The sequence below is a fragment of the Lissotriton vulgaris genome, chromosome 8 (assembly GCF_964263255.1).
Source record: "Lissotriton vulgaris chromosome 8, aLisVul1.2, whole genome shotgun sequence".
NCBI classification, from domain to species: Eukaryota; Metazoa; Chordata; class Amphibia; order Caudata; family Salamandridae; genus Lissotriton; species Lissotriton vulgaris.
Genome location: NC_141696.1, coordinates 1,354,593,271 through 1,354,612,006, shown reverse-complemented (window position 1 = coordinate 1,354,612,006; position 18,736 = coordinate 1,354,593,271).

Below are 18,736 nucleotides of genomic sequence, written 5' to 3'. Positions count from 1 at the left end.
CAGGTATCTTACATCAACTGCTATTTTTTTCACTGAGATCCCCTCTTTTGCTTTTCTCACGCGTTATCTCGATCTGATGTTTTTTAAAGATTCCCCCAGGGGATTTGAGAGGCGGCTGAATTAGAGCTGCAAATGAACTTCAGACGCACACGGAGAGGCCCAGGATTCGAATGGTAAATGTGATGCGATTGTGAGTCTGGAACAGGAAGAGACATGGCGACGTGCAGGCAAAATACAAACCTGAGTGTTCTGAAGAGCCACGTCTGTGCTCTTTTTATTGGATGTTCGCTACTGGCCCCCCTGTCTCTTGACCCACTCTGACAGACTGCTTTGTTTGCCTTTGTTGTATCAAAAACATGTACTACATATATATAAAAAAATCAAGACTTTTAAAAAAAGAGCTTGCAAGCAGGTTGACATCAGTATCAGCACAAATGCAAGAGATTATGCGTTTTCCCCTTTGCATACTGTCTTAAGCATGTGTTTCAGGGGAATAAACCCCTGCCCCCCAATATAAACAACACTTTTAAACAAGCATTTGCAATGCAATAGGTCTGGCATTTGCTAGAGTTTGAGCTATTGGCAATATAAATGACAATGCTTTTTATTAATGTGTTATGCAAACCTGCAAGCAGTGCGTAAGCACACACTTTGAACTTCTAGTCATTGCTTATGAGAAGCAAGGCTGGCAGTAACTGCACCTCCTTCACTTCTCGTAAGCAAGGACTGTAAGTACAAAGTGTGTGTTTACGCACCGCTTGCTGGTTTTCAAAACATAAATAAAAGGCATTGTCATTTGCAATGACAATAGCTCAAACTCTTGTAAATGTGAAACCTATTGCATTGCAAATGCTTGTTATAGTGGGGAATGCAATTAATAAATCTGAACACAAAAAGGAGACCCCTTAAAGTTGCAGCTCATGTCATTAAGAAAAGAGGAAAACACATATCTGTGTGTATCGATCTTGTCAAAAGATACAGTGTAGAATATTTTCCTTGTTAACGTTATACAAAGTAGCAGTGTTCTGCTTAAACCACCAGAAGAGAATTAAATGTGCATTCATCCACTGGCAATGTCTAAACAGCCATCCGCTACAAAACCTCACTTTTAATATTCAGTGGTGGCCACATTTCACCTGTTGGGAAGTTGGGTTTTGTCAACTATACACTCTAAAAAGCTATTTTGTGGTGCTTGTAGGCAGTAGTTTTATCCACCCAGGACCACGTTTTGTCTACTGAGCCTGTAAGGAATGTTTCTGCCGAGGCTAGAATTTCCTTATTTTCCTGAGAAATGGGTGGGTGGAGAGAATTTATTTGTCAGACAAGATTCATCCATAAGACCCATCAAATTCTTAAAGTCAACCACATGAGGGCCTGACTGACTTAATTCATGAGTGTCAACAGCCCAATATCCTCAAGGCAGTAGGGACAAAGATTGGTAAAGCATTTCCCTGTGTGCTTTTTTTAGTGGCTGTATTGGTATGTTACGTTTATGTTATGTTATGTTGGTTTAGTGCCAGACCATCGCTGTATGAAAATAATTTTACATAAATATTGTCTCCCAAGTGTGGTTTATAAAATTATCACTCCATTTGAGTTAATAATAGAACATCTACACCCAAAAAGAGGATTTAAAAATCTATATCTACGACGCTATATTTATGTTAGAAGATGTTTCTGCTTATGATATTCTGACATACAACTGTTATATTAGGCAATGCAGTGATTTCCTATGTTGTATTATATGGTATTTATCAGCTACAGTACACTTACAATTATTGGTGTATGTCCAATGTCAGCCTAGCTATTGATATGCACAGAAGGAAAAAAGACAGAACTTTGGGTTTTCCCAGAATTTCTGCAGATTCACTTCTCTGTTCGGATTTAGTAAAAGCTCTTTCCAAAATGTAGTTGCCTGAATATGGCAGGCTCTGCTTCTCGATGTAACTCAAATGACTTTCAGAAAAATCAGAAGAGAAAGGGGTGCAGATCTCAATATCTGGCAGGATGAAAAACATTTTGATGCCAGGAACCTGAGTGTCCTGTTGTAAACTGCTTTGTGAACAAATCACATGACATTAAAGTAGGTTCTCTTAGTGGAAAGAACCCCAGGTAATGAGGTCAGAACTGAAGAAAGGTCAGTACGCTTCCCCAGACTGAGAAGCAATCTGGCCCTCGCATTATCAATATGCATCAGTCACAAATATTTTGTGGCTGCATCACCGAGATTGGCATGATTGGATAAATGCATTTATTGTCACCATCCAAAAATAGATTGAAAGGGAAGGCACAATAGATGGTTGACCAGGGACTACAGTGAGAGATTAGATCCAGAATAACTCTCAAATTGTTGAAAGCCTCTAATCTGGAAACAATGAGTTGTCCGTGCTTTCTGGTCATAGATTTGTGTCTAAGAATGGGGACTCCAAGGTGGGCAGTAAAATCAAATTTTGCTGGGTTTGACTTCTAAGACATACACTAATCCATCCCCTAACAGTGGACCGACAGGAGTTCAGAGACAACCCAGAAGAATCCTGAGTGAGATCTGAAGACTGAGAATGACGTGCCCGCGGTCACCATATGTGAACACGTGTCGACCGCTCACTGAGGTCTGATAGAAGCTGCGTACATCCTTTAAAATGAAGAGGTGAGCTTGTCAATACCTGCCCAGTCCGTACACTGCCCATAAGAAATGACTTGATTCATGCCAAAGCTGAGACCTGAGTGCCAGACTGGGAGGTGCCAAGAGTATGAGGGAATATCTGACTGTGTTGAATACTGTCAATAGGTCTAAAAGAATTAGAGGACCAGCCCTGCTGCCATCCACCTCAATTCTCAGCTCTCACAAAAACAATAACCATAGGACCTACGTTTATTAAGTTTTCATGCGACGCTGCACAACCTTGTCATGCTTCCTTGTTGAAAGGAAAAACACAGAGCAGGCCCATATCTACTAAGATCGGCTTGGTAAGTGAACCAACAGGCTTTCTTGCTCCACGCACAGCTGTGCGCCATGGCACAGAGAGGACTGAGCTCTGTCCAGCATAGGTATTGTACTGGAAGCACACCACTGTCATAGAAATTCCTGTATGCACAGACAAAAGCAAAAGGGACAGTGTGCTATACTTTGCAACACACACACGAAATGCTTCGGTTTCTGGGAGAAATCAAAGCGTTCTCCCTTTTTTGCACCTGGTTCCACTGGGCATTAGTTTTTGATTCAAGTCTGATCAGGCCACCTTAGTAGAATGAACTTTGCGACAACACCTTTGGGGGTTATTCACCCCAAGAAATGCCCCCTTGAATCAAAGAGGTGCAAAGTGGATTGTGTACCATGTAAGTGCCAACTTTCCAGCGCAAAATACAATTTCCACGGGAAAGTAAATTCCTACTGCCACTTTGTATTGCTTTGCCTTGCTCTAGTGCTCACAAAAAGCATTTGGAAATCTGGGCTTAAGTATGCTGTGCTATGTGGAGAAGTGTGGCTCAATGGTTAGAGGAGGCAGACCATGAAGCAGAGGTCAGACCCGGGACCAGCGTTCAATTCCTGACGCAGCAGGGTCTTGAGCCCAAAATGTCCACGGACTCGATAATTCTCGCTTTGGTGCCTACCCCCGTGGCGGGATGCCTGGCTTTCACCTTGGGGGTGCCCAGTACGGGTTATCTCACAGGGAAAAACCAGGACGGTTCCCAAAGCAAGCGCTTAGAGACCATTGGTGATAATGCGCTATATAAAAAATATAAATTACAATTAATTCCTGGTTTTAGAACTACTTGGAAAGTGTGAACTACAACATTTTCTTAGTATAAATCTATAGTTGGGCAACAAATTTTTCCAAAGTTGACCTAAAATGGCAAATAGGGTGGAAATTATTTGGGTCCTCTCGATGTAAAGTCGACTTCTGTATGAACCAACTGAGAGAGCTGCTGGGTATAAAACTTACTCTGAGGGCGCCGCAGGTTTGAGCATCATACTGCTGGGAAGAGCCAGAGGCCGTGAAGGCCTAAAGAGTAACCATTGGCAGCCTTGGTCTCACAGCCTTTCAAGTAATGAAGAAAGGAAAAACTGCACCTAGCTTGTTGGTTCTCAGACTCATTTTGTACAAGAGTTTGTCCTTCCTCACCACTGTCTAACAAAGTTCGCAAATGGACTGGGGGCGTAAGCCAATTCTCGAGCTCAACCAATGACAGCTCGATTTTGTGAGGCATGATCGAATGCATGCAACATTTTTTAAATGTAGACTGAATACAACCTCAAACATTTTGCAGTGACAGGCAAACAAATAGATAGAAATGAAGGATTCGTTCATTTATCAACGTGCGTTGTATATGGAAATGTGCAGGATTGTTTAATATACATAGTAAGATGTTTCCTTGGCAATTACTGGGGAAAAGACTCATTAATTTCACAGTGAATGGCATGGTAGATGTGTGCACTGGCTATGCTAATTAGGTCCACACCTGCAATCTGGGTTCCAGGGAGGGCATCCTGGGTGTCCAGTGCTGGTATGTTGCAGCTAGACAAAAGTAATACATTCATGTTGAGGCACCAGATAAGGGCATGGTGCCTGTGATGTATCCCAGGTCCTTCCCATGGGTCATTACTCAGAGTGATCAATGCACCCCCAAGGTTGTGCATGAAATTAGGCTACGGTTGAGTCCTTCATATGACTTGGACACTAACAATATTTGGCGAACCTGATTCATCCCAAAGCATATTCACTAGCAAAAGATGTATATACAAACACCAGCCATTTTAGAGCAGAGACATTCCTTCAATGAATACATCATCCCAGTGTGTTCACATGGGCCCAGATATACAGGCAGCCAAAAGCTCATTATTTACGGACTGGTCAGACTTTAAAATGTATACTATTCAGTACAGTCAATGGTTAACTACTTCTTCTCTCGAATGACCAATTCAGAGAAACATTCCATACTGACTACAATTTCTTTGATCATTCCTGCATTTTTACTGATTCATGCTGCTAAGGAGACACATTCCCATAAGAGTTACGGCACAGTTGACCCTTCCAATAAGGGAGGCAGTATCCACTTCACTTATTAAAGCTGGTAAGATAGCTGAGTGAGTTAAGTACTTTATTATCACATCCATGTGTGAACTTCAGATCACACATCCAAGGCAGACTCGGTCCTTCATCCTTCTGGGTTAGATGAACTGAATGACATTAAAATGGGTAATATGAACGCTTGCTAGATAGAGTGCGACAAAATATTAAACGCTTTTTGTCAATATAGCTGTGTTATGAAGCACATGTTTATTAATATGCGGCATGTTTAGAACAAAATAGGCCTTTTCAGGTTTCTAAGCGCTCCATAGACATGTACATCTAAAACTGAGATGAGACAAACAGTGTTAGGTGGAGGGGCAATAGTGGTTGAATGTGGGGAATCTATGTATGTAGGGGCGAATATCATCAGAGACAAACAAGCACGCAGGACTGTTGAGGCAGGAAATACTTCGTTGTTTATACGATATCCGGACCCATGATCAACACCTGCAGCCCGTCCTAGTGTCCAGCAGCATCTGACACTACTACAGCTAGACCCTAGAACCCAGCCCAACATCCAAAGACTACATTAGGAACAGAAAGGCAAGACCACAGAAGGGCTTAGCAATACTAACTATACCTACACACTGCAGTGCTCTGAGAGTACTCCCCTTTGAAGCATCCTTCTCTGATCCATCAATGTGTATTGGCCAAATATTAATCAAACTGTTTTTCTCCTTTTTGTTTTCATTCTCTGATTTATAATCCGTATTCGTTTTGCTCTCTTTTTATCACAAGCTGCCTGCAATACCTGTCTCAGCTTTAACAGTGTTTTTAGCACAGTATTATGCATTGCAAGTATTTGCTATTATTTTGTTCTGTTTCTTTTCGAGACTTTATAAATTAGAACCAGTTTCAGTAATTCGAGAGCTCTGCACAATCCTGTTTGGTCAGTGTTCAGGAAAGGAGAGTATTATTCTGCTTTTTATTCAGGTTAATGGTGCAGTACCCATAATAACCACAAGGAAGTGCTGTAGTATCAACTAAACTGAAGCGACATACCCAGTTGGAAGCACACTTTAGTCATCATGAAGGCAGCACATAGCAGATGCAGAATATTGACTGGGCGGGGGGGGAAAAAGCATTTCGCTGTCATGGTATTTTTTCACAGGAGTGTGGCTCAATGGTTAGAGCGGCAGACCCTGATGCAGAGGTCTGGCCCGGGACCAGGGTTCAATTCCCAACGCGGCAGAGTCTTGGGTTCATTTGTCTGTGGACTTGATAATTCTCGCCTCGGCGCCTACTCTAATCATGGGGTCCCACGCTGCAACTCTGGGCAATAGCTTGCTTAATCTCCACAATGGGCCCTACAACACCGGGGTGCCCAGGAGGGGCATCTCACAGGGAAAGCCAGGAAGGGTTCCACAGTGTTATACAGTGCCATGACACCCCGGTAAAGGGTAGCTGTGTGCTTTACAAGTATCCTACATTTACATTTATGTGATTCTGCCGCTTTGACGTTTACAACATAATAATGGATTTGATACATAAGATATCATGTACTGCATAATCTGCAGATTTTAACAAAAAATGTTTCTTGCTTAAATGGATCAAAACTTATTTAAACCGGGGCAACACATTCTGTCGTTCGGCTGTTCTACAGCTTGACTGAAAGATTTTTTTTTAATGCAATGATGATGCGACAAGTGCTCGCTGCATCATATTGCTTTTTTCATTGCTGATGTTAGAGCGGGACAGGAGACATCTTGGGGGGAGGGACAGCATGCAGCAGGGAGGGTGTAGATGCCTCCTGCTCCACCCTCCTCCAGCAATACAAATAAAAGCTCTTTTTTTCAGACAGCCCTGGATGCCTTATAGTGATTTTAAAAAAAAAACTTTCAGCCATGCTGCAGTACAATATTGCTAAAAATATTGACAAAGCCAAAAGGCCACGTAGGCGAAACCCACTGGCTTTGCCAATGCCTTTTTTCTGGTAGGATGGGGGTACAGGTGGGGGCAAGCAACAACATGAGATGGGGTGGGAATCAGCAAGCAACAACGCAGAATGGGGCAAGAAGGTGATAGGGGCAAACAACAACGTGGAATAGTGTGGAAAGGGGCAAGGAACAATGCTGGATGGGACAGAAGGTGAAAATCAGCAGTGCTGGATGGGGCGGGAGGTGGAAAGGTATGGGATGGAGCAGGATGTGAGGGGGCAAGCAGCGGGACAAAGGGCTTGGCAAGTAACAAAACAAAGAGGGGCGAATGGGTGGAGGTGCAAGAAGCAACATAGAGAGGGTGGGATTGGGCAAGCATCAAGGAGAAGGAGGGGTGAGTGGTGGGGGCAAGCAACAAAACCAATTGGGGTGGGAGGGTGTTGATGAGCAAGCAACCCCACAGAGAGGGAAAGCGACAATACAGAGAGAGACGGGAGATGGAAGGTGGCAAGCAACAACATTGAGATGGCTGGAAAGGCACAAGTGAAAGCACAGGGAGGGATGGGAAAGTAGGAGGGGCAAGCTAAAACACAGAGCGGGACGAGACTAGAAGCAAATGAGGGAGATGGCATGCTAACACACCCTCTTATGGAGTGCTTCAACTAAAAGAAAAAAGTAACTCAGAAGGAATGAGTAATAGAAGGACACAAGCACTTGAACCATGCTCAATGGGAGGGATGTGAAGCCAGCATGCGCTGACCAATGAGAAGCAAGGAAATAAGAGTGGTTATGAAGCCAACCAATGGCAATCAATGGCAAGCAGTGGATGGGCTCTAAACCCACTGTAAGCTAACAAAATGACTCATAAGCAACAGCTCATGTACTGTTTCAGGTGAGACCCAAAGTCAGCTTAGTCAGAAGATGAGTAGTCATGGTTGCATTGTTTTCCTACATAAGGAAAACCCCGGACCGCTGACTTGAACCATTAGAATTGACTTTAGTTCCAGGGTACAGATTTAGTAACTCTGAGCAAAATCTGGTTATGAAAGTATGCAATGAGGCATAAACGGGAGATTTAGGGATGGATGGATGGAGACAATGCAGGATGGAGAGATGCATGAATGGATGGATGGAAGGATGGACATGGAGAGAATGATGGCTGACTGGAAGGAGGTGATGATGGATCAGATTAGATTGATGGTTTGTAAAGATGGGTCAGTTTGAATGGATGTATTGAGAGAAAGAAGGATATATGGGTGGAGATAAAAGGAAGGCTATGTGGGGAGAAGGCAGAATAGATAATGAATAGAAGTAAGGAAAGGAAAAATAATGAATGCAGAGAAGGAAGGAATGATGGATTAAGGAAGAAGGATGGAATGTAGTGAAGGGAGAAAGAATGGCTAGCTAAAAGGCAAGGCGTGACATTTATTATTTCATGAGTGCCAATACCAAACTACCTAAAAAGTCTCCACCATTTGGTAAAACTCTTTGAGAACTGAGGTATAAAATGCACCATTCTGGCCACATTTATTCAGTATACCGAAGATGAAAGCACCCCTGAATGAGTTCCAGACTGCACGCTTCACTCACTTCCTCTATGCCTTTTGGGATATGGTTCAAATTGGGGGTATTTAACTTTTTCTGGCTACACCCCTGCAGTGACAAGGAACTGCATCCAGTAACCTGCCTGCCTCTTAAACCAATCAGAGAGACTTTTTTGATCAGATCCATCATTAGCACAAAAGTAGATTAAGAAGAGTGAATTATAAATGCTGATAACTTCTGCATATATTTGGTCTCAGATTCTGCTCTTTTCCTAAACCCTGTTCCTCAATACTTATCAAATGAACTGCTGTTAAGTAGAGCCCTGTGGCCAGAGCCTACCCATATCTATGTGCCTGTAACAGTGCATTCACCCTGGCATACAATGCTTTTTCCTCATGTAAAGGGCTTTGATACCTCCGGGTCTCACCAGCGCTAAATAAAACTTTTCAAAATAAAGTACCTGAATACTAAATCAACCACTGCGCCATTGCTTCCCAGCTGGTCTAACACAGGTTGTTGTCCCCTGTGTTAGCCCGCTACCCGAAGCGACTGACTTTACTGCGGTCTTTTCCCCGACTAGCTGAACGCGAGTCCCGACCTTGACCGGCGAAATCCCCTTTCCTTTAACATATGCATCACAAACGGATGCATTGTGTTATGGCAGTGGCCGACCGATCCTAGGCGGCGCACTTTATTTGATGTTACCATGTTGTTCATTAAGCATCACTAAAGATTCATTCCATCTTCAAAAAATGTTTTCTCGCACATGGAGCCTCCTGGCCAACACCTACCATGAAATTTCAGATCCGTGATGATTGACATTCACGGTTCCCTGCCCCTTCCTCCTTTGTCCTGATGAAGTCCCCCTAAGGTTACATTGCCACCTAGAATTAGAGGGGTTGAAACGTCAACGACCATTCTTTCTGCCTACAAACCAACCATATTGTTGAATTAACCCAAATGGTTATCTTTGATGGCATGTGATGTAATGTCTTGAAACATTCATATATAAAGTGTGGTTGAACTTATAAGCCACCACGTTCTGCAATCATTGTATGAATCAGGTCATATTGACCAGCCCTATCTCCCTATTTTACCAAGAACCCACACACCCTCCCTGCACTTATACCTCTCCCTCCCTGGGGCACTCCTGCTGTTTGGTCATTTGTAAATTAATGAACCTTTTGTGTGATTTCATTAAATTGTGAACCATATATTGTTTATTGATTCATTGTGAGTATATAACATTGAATCTTTATTGCTTTTACTTTTCCTTTTGAAGTCTCTACTGTGTCTCTCTGTCTTCCTAAATGGTTCCACACTGGGACCCCCTATATCTGTACCAATAGCTAAAAGGCAAGGCATGAATTTTATTATTTCATGAGTGCCAATACCAAACTACCTAAAAAGTCTACACCATTTGGTAAAACTCTTTGAGAACTGAGGTATAAAATGCACCATTCTGGCCACATTTATTCAGTATACGGAAGATGAAAGCACCCCTGAATGAGTTCCAGACTGCACGCTTCACTCACTTCCTCTATGCCTTTTGGGATATGGTTCACATTGGGGGTATTTAACTTTTTCTGGCTACTCCCCTGCAGTGACAAGGAACTGCATCCAGTAACCTACCTGCCTCTTAAACCAATCGGAGAGACTTTTTGATCAGATCCATCATTAGCACAAACGTAGATTAAGAAGAGTGAATTATAAATGCTGATAACTTCTGCATATATTTGGTCTCAGATTCTGCTTTTTTCCTAAACCCTGTTCCCCAATACTTATCAAATGAACTGCTGTTAAGCAGAGCCCTGTGGCCAGAGCCTACCCATATCCATGTGCCTGTAACAGTGCATTCACCCAGGCATACAATGCTTTTTCCTCATGTAAAGGGCTCTGATACCTCCGGGTCTCGCCAGCGCTATATAAAACTTTTCAAATAAAGTACCTGAATACTAAATCAACCACTGCGCCATTGATTCCCAGATGGTCTAACACAGGTTGTTGTCCCCTGTGTTAGCCCATATTTATGAACAGATAGTCCTTGTTAGCCAGGACCACTGCCATTATAAACTGTGCCATGGCACAAAGGGACAGGAGCCTGCATCAATAATGGAACCTTGTGATTTGCTTAAAACAGTCCCGTGCAGATTGAGCAAGTTTAACCTACAGTATGTGTGGACTTGACCACCAGCCTGGCCACCATGCAATGGTCCTGATTGGCTGGCTAATACCTTGCTTATTTCCTCCATTGCTAGTTGAAATCGACACCTGAAACCCAGAGGACATTGCACTAGTGCTTTGAAGCAGCTGTGATGTGGAATGAGTGCTATGCGAACCCCCCAAAAAATAAAATACGTGATTAAATGAAAAATAGACAACAATCCAGAAAATCAACAGCTACATCAACCGGAACAAACAGACCACTGCCTCTTGCAGACCCACTTGTGTAACAAAAATCTCCAGTAATTTGTTGTTCATAAACACCAGACTAACCAAAATCGACAAATAAAAGGGAACCATTCAGCCACTCCATCCACAGTCTAAGTTCTCGGCTTGGGCCTGTAGCACTCCAATCCTCTGCTCCACACAACCACTAAAACCACTCAACCCCACTCACTACCAGATTCCCGAGGTATTCACATCCAACTTTGAACTATTACCCAATGATGACTCATTCAAATCTACCCCACTCAATGTGCACTCTGCCCCTCCTCTATGAGTTTCTATGCCAGTGTTTAGTCCAAGCAATAAATAAAGATGCCCTTAAATTCTGTGTTTATCTTTACACATTTGCTGAGTTTGGAAAACAGAGGTCAAATGTCTGGCAAAGTCTTCTGAAAAATTGCTGCTTATTTTTTGTAACATGGAAATTGGTGTTTACAAACTCCCCTCACTTTGCAGTTAGAGAAAGAAAGTACAGTTAATTATGTGACAATCTTGCTGGGGTGCAAGGACTGTGAAAGGAAAAGCTGTCGGATATAATTTTTTGCAACACACAAATATGTGTAAAAGAACTGTACACATTCATTAGTTAGGAAAGCAAAAATGAAGCACGATTCACAGAACTAACTTAAGACAAAATCCTAAACTTACTACCATTTTGGTAATCACAGAAGGCACTTACTCATTTTGGAATTCACAGAAGGCACTTACTCATTGATGAGTAAGTGCCTTCTGTGAATACCAAAAGGAGTAACTTAGTCATTTTGAGTAATTTACTCATTTTGAGTAACTTACTAATTTTCAATACATTACTCAGACAGGTCACATTCTCAGATTGGCATAAAAGTTCAAAATGGCACATCCAGGGATCCTAAATCTTGTGGTATTTTTGGGGACAAACTCTAGCTAGGTATACAGTTTTTTCATTATGGCATTTCTGTCCATCTCTTCGAGCCAATCTCGTATCAATGGGCTGTGGGGGATGTGCAGTATTTACCAACATGTCGTCTGACCAACAGGAACCCTAGCCTAATCAGACTGCTAGTGCTTCTTGGGTAACCCTCCTCTTTGATTATTCAAAATATTTTCAATTTGGTGGACAGGTTGATGAGGAGCTGAATCACTTTAGCCAGGATCTGTGATATGGAGACCCAATACTATTGGACACTGCATGTCCAGGTTAAATGAAAGAAATCTCTACTGTCAGTATGTCATATAAGGCATTTTAGGGAGGACATCATTTTCCAGAGAGGAACAGGTGCTTGGACAAAATAATTAATAACACATATTGTCTCAAAAATATCAGAATGTCAAAAATATTATGGATAGGAATATTGTACTTACGAATATCATTTTAACCACTGGTAGCAAAAAGACCTAACACTGCATACGGCTACAGTCGCTAGGCGCGGGACCGAGACAGAGTGCTAATTTGGCTAGTAGGATATTTTAGGTAATGGGCTGTAAATAGGAAAGCGAGAGGGGTGGATATAAGCCCTCCTCTGGGCTATTTAATAGAGGTACAGGTATGTACCCCTCCATGGAGATACTGACATCGAAATACTCCTGTTAACCCTCCGTCTCCACCTATAATAATAATTACACACCAAAACTTTGGTATTTTCCACATTCATAGTAAACATGGCATGCAACTGACTAACCTTAGAAAGACGGTTGGTCCTGTAGCTCAAGACTCATGTTACCAGAAGCCACATAGCGTTATAGAAGATGGCAGACATTCTTAAAGGCAGGAAAATTAGTACTATCTTTTATCTGCTTGTTACATCTATCACCACTAAAAACGTGTGGTGTCATGTCTTTTCCTTTCAGTCAAATTATTACTTATCTTCTGATATCTCAAATTTGAAATTATACCGGAAAGAGGGTACACTGTCCCCTAGTGGCAGACAACATCAGGAAAAATAGTTTCCCTGAAGCAAAAAAGGAATAACAAAGAGTTCATCCATAAATAGAATAATTTCCTTTGGGAGGTAAGAAATTGAGCAATTCCCCCCTACAAAAGAGGTCATAAACACATCTTTTTCAATTCATGCCATACAGCATAAATCTGTTCTTTTGTATCACAGCAACTTCACAACAGTGATTTTAATCAAAATAAAAAGTGACATTTATGAGCGAGTAGACACACCACAACTTGATCATTGTCAAATTAAGACACACTACACCAGGAGTGGTGAGTGCCAAAACTCTCCCTCTGCCCTATCCCTTCCCTTTCTCTCTTCTCTTTTCTTGCCTCCCCTTCTTTTTTCTTTATGACGCAAGAATGTGCATGAAAGTATGGGTATAATGGAGCATGTAATTTGATAGAACGTTGCGGGTCACCAAATGTGGGGGCCTTTCCCTTTTTTTAAAACCACCAAGGCTAGACATTAAGCGCAAATGGGTTTTCGGTTCTCCACATATGAACATGTTCAGAGACTAGTCTCTCCTTTCTTTGTAAAAAAAAATGGAGTAATGTTTTTGAGAACAAGGTGGGGAGGGGTAATGGGTCGACAGTCTAGAAACGAAAACCCCTCTCCGCTATGTTTCCTCCCCGATATATATTACCATTTAAAATGTTTGAAGGAGAAACAGTTCCCTTAAATTTGTGTCCAGACGAAGGTGGTTTTTAAGTAAAGTGATGCACCACCGAAACGCGTCAACGCCAACTAAGTTTGAATACAACCACAAGAAACTCTGGAAGGGAACAAATTGAAAAAAACCTACCAGTATAAGAAGTTGATGCTTAGTGTTGGATCAATTTATGTAACAGTTCGCTCATAACTGTGTAGAAAGGGTCTTCTATTTTTATTCTAGTTTTATTGTTTTATGTTTATGATTGTAAACACATTTGTATATTGTATTTGTTTAAAGACTGCATGCTGTATATACATTTTATATTTTGTGTTTACAAGTTCAAAATTTCTCTTTTAAAAAAGAAGCAACCCTGTTTGAAAATAATAAGGTTTTTAATGAAATGAAATAAATAATCCTTGAGTGCTACATTTCTAGTTTGGTGGTATATTAATACGTGGGAAATATTATAGTGTATTGAGTATTGTATTAGATAATCTGTGAGATTGGTAGGTGAGTGAGTCAAATTGTCCTGTACAAACTGATTACCCCGGGAAATTTTATTTTCTCTACTGTTTAGTAGTGTCCTGTTACCTTTGGCAGTGGGGCCACCTCTCTATTTGTAATCACTAGGCCAGGCTAACCGCCATGACCTCCTATGCCGCAGTGACCAACTAGGCAAGGTGTCCGGCCTGAGGGGCTTCTTGAGGTGGGCGACGATAGGGACCGAGCACTTGGGTGATGTGTGGAGGGATAACACACTGATTACATTTGAGACACATAGGGGCCGATTACGATGTGGCAGGAAGGGCTCTGACAGTCGGTCAGAGCCTTCCTGCCCGCATTGTAATCACTGGTTCAAAATCCAAATCAGTCTTCTGAATGGTCCACAGTAATCGTCCGGCCACCTCTTTCCGGCTGAGAGATTACAATGGCAGTTTCCCACTGCCTTTTTGTGCCAGCCTTTCAGACACAAGAAGGCAGTGGGTAACAGGTTTGGGGGCCCCCAGCATGGCCCCCATGGGCGCAAGGTGGCCAAATGATGGCATAGGGGCACCTATGGTGCCCCTGTAATCCCTGCACCCGGTGGCAGGCACTATGAGGTGCCTGCCTCTGGGTGCAGGGAAGAACTGCACCTTAGCATTTTGCTATGAAAGCATGTATTCAGTTCGGTCGCATCCTAATTCCTGGAATCGAACCAACAACTGGAGGTCATTCGGTTTCATTTCCAGAACGATGTGGCACGGACTTGGATCCAAGAGTACTGGCGGGAGTGACGAATGTGATGTCTAGGGTCATGTCTGTATGGGTGCCCATGGATGCCAAATGGTTGCTAATGGTGGTGCAGGGAGAGGAGGACTGGCCTCGATACACTGAGATCTGGATTACACTAGCGCTGGAGTGGTGAAGCGCAACATCGTGAGACGGTGGGGTGCAACCCTTCCCCCAACCGTGACGGAGTGGAAGTCTGACCTAGACTGGTGCGAGAGGGCAGAGAAGTAGTGTACCGCAGCGGATGTTGCCCCAAAAACTGGGAGAGGGTGTGGGACCCCTGGCGGGAGTACAGAGGCACAACCTTGGGGGCATTGAATCACAACGTACTCTTGGGCTGACATTCTCTACCATGGGGGGTGGAGTGTTAACCCCTTCGAGGCTATTGACGAGCTGGGCTCGTCATCGCGCTTACCTGTCCTGCGCGGATGACAAGGCCAGCTCGTCACGTAACGCAGTAATTTCGAATTTGCCGCGCACAGCGGGAAAAGCCGCCGCAGCGATGCGGTTAAACATTGCTCATGGCCGTAAAAGCACCAAATCATTGTCAATTGTATGCTGTGGGGTGTTGCTTGGACATTCTGTTTTTTGCATTCTGTGCCGTATTGTACTCTCATTCTAGCATTTTAAGTGTTGTTTTTCATATTGTTCTTAAGAATATTGTTTCATAAAATATAATTGTATGTAATATCATTTGTAAGTGTTATCTTACATGTACATTATTGTAGTCTTTGATTTTGTGTTTATTATGTTTTTTTATTGTGTGTTTAGTAAGATAATATATTACTTGTGAAATGTTTGAATTTCTTTAAGTTGTATTAATATGTAAAAAACGAAGGGCCATATTAAGAGTTTGGTGGTGCGGCAGCGGGACCACCCCCTCCAGCACCGCCAAACTCATGTAGGAACTGCCTGCCAGATATAGGGTTTTCTCCTGTATGGCGGGCAGTTCATTGGCGTTTCCAGGGTGGTGTCTATGGAATAGGCACCGCAATGGGAACATCAAAGGCAGTACCTGCACAGCATGGACTGCCCCAGTCTGTGCAGTGCAGGTACTGGGGTGCATGCACACAGGGGGACACATATTGTGTCCCCCTGTGTGCATCGACATGGCATGAGGCACTGAGGTTCCGTAATTCTGAACCCGTTTCATAAAGGTCGTCTAATCGTGACGATTTTGGTAACAGCAAACCGCAAATGACGAGTGCGGCAAGTACGAGTGTTTTCGTGATGTTCGATTGATGGATTCACCATGTATTCATAGATTTCGTTCTGAACCTTCGGGTTCCATTTTGTGTACGGCAGCCATTTTGTGGTTGCCCTCACATAGGCCGATGACTACGGCCGAGCGAGTCTTTGGGACACGTATACCTTTAGTTGACTTTTAGATGACCTGAGCGAACTGACTCCATTGCCTGAAGCTAACCTTGTTGAGCCAGTTCCTTGTTCGGCAGCTGGTCAAGATAGAGATCAAAGAGCAGAACATTGCTGAGTTTATGGTACACGCACACACCCTTCTATCTTGCTTCTCATCTGTTTCTGTTCCTTCTTTTATGGCCTATTTATGGTTTGGGTTTGTGGTCTTTTATTATGGTTTGTCCGGCCTGTCCGAGCAAGAATATTGGGTTTTTCCCGTGTAATTGATGATGGGATGGAAAACTGAAAAGTGGGCTTGTCGTTATGCGATACCTTTTGCAATGTCACTTGTGATTGGATAGTTTGTAAATAATTGTTGTTTGTCAGGAATGTGATTTTTGGCATACAAGACGATGTCTCTCAATACGAAAATTGAGCAGTCTCTGGCGAACCACCGGTGTCGTGCTTCGTAGACTTCTGTTCCTGGTTGCAGCCAATAAATTTGATCTTAGACGTCACCGAGAAGTATCCTGTGTCTCTGTATTCTAAGACAGGTGAACCCGAAGACATTGGGCGTGCCCCTGGCGCCGCTGGGTTCTAGAACCCGGTTCTTCAGTTGCTGCCCAACGTGGGGCGACTTCAGCGGTACCGGTCCAAGCCTGAAGATCGTGAGGAGCTTCGAGAGAAAATTCTGGAGGAAGGCCTACCACTTCATCGACCCCTGTATGTCGTCGTGGTCCGAAAGTCTTTGCTGCGAGGTTCCTTGCTTTCCGACGGCTACGAAGGACTGCTGCCCTGACTGTCGCCCTGTCTTGGAGCCCTTTGACGATTTGTAGAGCGAGACGATAGACGGGTCTTCTGGTGACGTGATCGATACCTCAGTTAATTATGAGTGGAGCGTCTCCCAGTCCTTAGTTTTTGGGTATCCTTCGGGATCTTTGATTTGGTACTTGCAAGCGCCAAAGCCGAGGGACTCGTGTATTTGCAAGACTATCGTATTCGATAATCCCATTAAGTTTGAAGCTAGACTAGTGAGCGAAGATGCCTGGTCTTCGCAGACTTGGAAAGATATTTTGTTGTGGTTGTAATAGGGATTCCCAATTGGAGGATTCGTGTCCGATACCTCCGGTTGGAACTCCGACCTATGAGCTCTATTCAAAACATGGCGTGGGCCCCATCACGTATAATGAAGTATGGATTAGATATACTAGGAAGGATGGTGTCCTAAAGTGGCCCCAATATGGTAGTTATGACACAGAGATTTTAGATAATCTGGAAGTTAAACTGTTCAAGAAGAAAGCCCGGCTGGCGATGTTTGACCTTGAGAAAGATCCTTTGATGTCACATTTGTTGAGTTCGCCACCCCCTTATGTGCAGAGTGCTACAACACCTCCGCAACCTTTAGTTGCGCAACCTCCAGTTGCTTTGCCTCCTGTTATTGTACAGCCGCCAGCTCCTCTTCAGTTGGCTCCTATTCCTCTGGTGCAGCCTTCTCAAGGGCCGCTGACTTTGCTATCTGTTCCACCTCCAATTCCTACGACTTTGTCTCCTGTATTGTCTACTTCTTCTGATACTCCTTTTGATACTACTTCTACGTATACTTTGTGTCAGCCTATTGTTCCTCCTGTTCTTATGTCAGCTTCTCCTTCTGTTCGACAGAGAATGACTGATACTGTTACTGGTCTTTTGTCTCCTTTCTTTGGTTCATTGAGTATGACCCCTGTTTCAGCACGTAAACAGTTGCGTAGCCGAATGCCTCGTACCGAAGAGGGGGCAGTATTGGATCATTTAGCGCGTAAATGGGTTACTAATTCTTTAAGATATACTTTAGAGTCTGTTATGAATGTCTTCCGTCAATGGGAAGCAACGAAGCAGAGGTATGTTTTTGACATGATGTGTACTTTCCTTCGTGAAGAATGGGAAGATGGTGATTTGGGATAGACTCCATCTGAGTTGTTCCGTGTACAGTCTGAGTTTGCGAAGGGAACTATAGTGGGTCTCAATGTTGAAAGATCAGTTGTGACATTGCTATCGTTTAGGAGCGAGTCTCCTCTTCAGCCATTGTTTGAGCCTGATCCTTCTGTTAGGAGAAAAGCGCGACAATATCCGATGAGAGGTTCCTCTGGTGTGGAAAGATGCAGTTCAGGCCAATGCTCAGGATGGTATTGTAGCTGTGCCGGCTCATTTTCAGCGTGTTTGGGTACATGTTCCATGGAAGCGAGCTGAAGTTTTGGCCCTTAAGCAGACTTTGCCTGATCCTCGTAAAAATCCTGCAGGGTACTATAAGGAATCATCACAGACTGCAGACTCATGTGTTATGAATCTAGCTGATATAGACATGCTGTTTGGGAATGTGGTTCCTCAGCCCTTATGGGGAATGATTCGTCATGCAGATCATGCACAGGAGTTAGGTGATACATGGGATAATATCAGTGCCGCCGATGGTCGACAAGGTGGTGGTGCTAAACCTGAGCCTTTAGTTGCAGAACTTCCTGGTAGGATCATTACTTACATGAAGACTTTGATGCCTGCTATGCGAGTAAACTGGGACAAAGTGTCTGCATGTAAGCAGAAGAAAGACGAAAGTGTGTCTGA